Source organism: Molossus molossus, unplaced genomic scaffold (assembly GCF_014108415.1).
Source record: "Molossus molossus isolate mMolMol1 unplaced genomic scaffold, mMolMol1.p scaffold_m16_p_13, whole genome shotgun sequence".
Lineage (NCBI taxonomy): Eukaryota > Metazoa > Chordata > Mammalia > Chiroptera > Molossidae > Molossus > Molossus molossus.
In genome coordinates, this window is record NW_023425348.1 from 48,816,753 (window position 1) to 48,820,251 (window position 3,499).

Below are 3,499 nucleotides of genomic sequence, written 5' to 3' on the forward strand. Positions count from 1 at the left end.
ATAGTTATTTCCTTGACTGATTTAGTGACTGGGTGATTCCCTATGAGCAACTGACATACTGGATGTGAAAAAATAATGCATTATATAAATAAAGATATCTGTTTGGCATGAAATTACATCTCTGTTGAGATACAAGAATGAAGAAGAGGTTGGGGGCCACCAATGTTTCCAGTTGGTCAAGGTTCAAACCTACACCTTAGTCTATATATGCCTTTTCATCTTATTGGCCACAGGGATTTAACTTTCTGTGCTTATTTATTCTTTGGAGGCTCTACCTGCCCACATCTCATTCAGCTTCCTCAAGATTGATTGAAAAGTGAGTTTGGGATTTCATCATTGTCTTCTTTCTTTGTACAGGGTAAACAAATGCACTCTTAATTTAAATATTTCATGATTACATGTCACTCATTCATTTGACAAACATTATGTATGCACCTAATACATGCCAGGATCCCTACTTAATGCTGTGTAGAAATGGACTGGAGTAACCAAACTAAAGGTCCATAGCCTCACAGAGCCATCAGAGTAAAAATGATTTGCTCTGCTATGATGTATAAACTACTATAATGTATAAATCTGAGAAAAACTAATTCTTATTCTTTAAAAATATCTTTATAATGAAAAAGATAAGCTGGTCATTTTGTTCTTTCCAGTAAAAAAATTGTAATTATCTTGGAGTAACCATAAGAAATTGCAAAATTTTAATTTCTAGAAATTTTGAAAAATTGTTTTTTAGACTCAAAATGTATTTATATGTTATTTTGTATTTGTAATGACTGAGTATCCTTCTGCCTAACATTTTAAAGAAAGCAAAATCATCATTCTAATTAATAAGAGATTTTTCATCTCTTTTCTCTGATGTCATTGGCTACAGGGTCAATCTTTACCTTAACATATATACGAAGAACTTGCCCCTGCCTCTCAGATCACCGAGGCACCTTAGGAAAGAGCAGGCGAATGATGTTGTCCTGGATCAACTTGATCTTTACTCCATAGACAATAGGGCTGAATGCCCCTGGTATGATTACATAGAGGTTGGTAAACATAATGTGAAAGGTACGAGGCACATTATGCCAGCAGTGATGTGCAAGCTTGGAGCAGGATGCTGGTGTATCGAGCACGAAGATGACACCAACAGGGAACCACAGGTACCAAGGGCCTTCTTTCAGGCGTCTCGGGAGGGGAGTTTCGGGGAGGATGAGGTTGTGGGACACAGCAGTTAAGATCACATCTAAAATCACTGTCATGATGGGAACACAAAACACATACTATATACTGATGGAGATATTAATACAGGCAAGTGGGGCAACATCTGTGCGCTCACAGTATGTATAAGGGATGATATGTGTCCTGCAGAAGGGTAGACAATTTACAAATCATACACACACACACACACACACACACACACACACGGAACAACACAGAAACTTCTGAAGGAAATTCTCATAACAATTTTGACAGTGGCCCTATGGGTCAGAATAGTGATGTATCTCAAGGGTCAGCAGATGGCCACATAGTTAAATGCCATGGCCAGCAGAATAGCTCTGTCCAGGAAAAAGCACAATACAGAAAGAACAGCTGGGTGAGACAGCCAGGAGAACTGATTTTCTGGGGGTCAAGCCAGAAGATGGTAAGCATTTTGGGGACACATACTGTAGACAATAAGAGGTTAGTAAAGGCCAGCATGGCCAGGAACAAGAACATGGGTGTATGAAAACTTCACTCCACTGCAATAAAGTAGAGAAGGATACTGTTACCCACATGGGCTACAAGATAGATGAAAGAGACGGGGATGTTGCTCCAAATGTACTGCTCAAGTCCTGTGATACCCACAAGGGTGAAGGCACCTGTGCTGTGGATACTCAGGCTGTAAATGGCCATTGAGGTCTGATGAGTAGCTTATGTATCCTAAACACAAATTGTGTATAATGACCATGAGAAAATTGCATGATAATTCTTCCGTCACCCTCTCCTCTTCTTCTTTTCTATCTGCCAAGAAAGAAACGCCCATTGCTATTAAGAGCAACACTTACCATGCTCATTTCTTTAGGGAGGACTCCCCAGACCTGATACTCCTTGTGCTAATCACTCCGTCACTCTGGAATCTTCTTCAAACTATATAAAATGCTGTTTCCATTGTAATGACTGAGTTTTCTCTGGGTAAAGTTTAAGTTGTTGCTGCATAGATGTGAATATAGAGAAAAACAATCTAACCATGTACAGAGGTAGAAAGACTAAGAAAAATGGGACACAATTGGAACAATAAGGAGATAATTAATAATTACAGACTACTATGTGCCAGGCTCTTATAAAGTATTACCTTATTAAGGATACTCTTTTAAGATATGCATTTTTACCTCCCTAATTTTTTTTTTTTTTTTTTTAACAGAAACTGAAATTCTGAGAAATGATCTTACCTAAGATCTCATATTTAGTAACTGGCAGAGCCAAGATTGTCCATTTCCATAGAAAATACTGCTTCAGGCTTCTGTCCCACACCTGTGACTGCCTCAACACACTGTGAGAGGCCAGGCATTGAGAAAGGCAGGGAATATAGAGAAGGGTGTAAGGGAAAACATAACACTGGAACTGTAATTTGTCCAGCACACCAACCCTACCCTAGTTGCAGTGATTTTCCTGGTATCTTTGACACTACAGGGCCTTGGGATTCGCAGATCAGAATGTTCTCTGAGACCGTGATGTGTGATGACTCACCAGGGAAGGTCACAGGAGAGAGGATATGCAGCTCAGCCTCCAGCCCACACTCACGATTTAATGAGGAAATTGGTTCAAATAGGCTTTTGATCAATACAGAAGTGACCCCTAGTGGAAGAAATATAGAACTTATATATTCTAAATTCCAGGTCAAGATAAAAGAAAACAAGCAACCTCCATAGCAAGAGTTCATCATTTTTTAGAAGGTTTAATATAGTACACAATCTAAAGCTCTACATGAAATCACTTCTATAATCCTCTCAACCCTATGAAATAGGTAAGAATGTTATACATGTGTCATAGATGTAGACACTGAGGCAGACAGATATTAAGTAGCTTGCCAAAGGTCACACAATGAGAAAATGGTAGAGCTGAGGATCAAATGCAGGGAGTCTTTTCGTAGACTCCTGTGCACATAACCAACTTTCTATTTGGAGCATGTGGCACATGGTATGTACATGATGTATGGATAGCAAGTGATATAGAATTAAGTTGCATGAAGGAAACAGAAAACTGACAGTATGAAACAAATGGGCATCAAAATCAAGCACATCCTTAGATTACAAATATAGATTGCTTGAACTTCGTTATTGAAAGCACAGGTGTGACTGAAGTCTTTGAAAATAAAATCTGATTATATGTTGCTCACATGAGAAAGACCTAAAACAAAATTACCCAAAAAGAATAAAACAGAAGGATAGACAAGTGTACTTCAGACCAATTAAAATCTAAAGATCGGATATATAACTATCCCACCCCAAATACAGTGTAGTTACCGTATGCA

General features: G+C 38.6%; 1 pseudogene; it reads right to left on the reverse strand.

The window, feature by feature from the left end:
• Positions 1-926: 926 nt before the first annotated feature.
• On the reverse strand, positions 927-1,881 carry LOC118627564 (annotated as a pseudogene).
• Between the last annotated feature and the right edge of the window lie 1,618 nt (positions 1,882-3,499).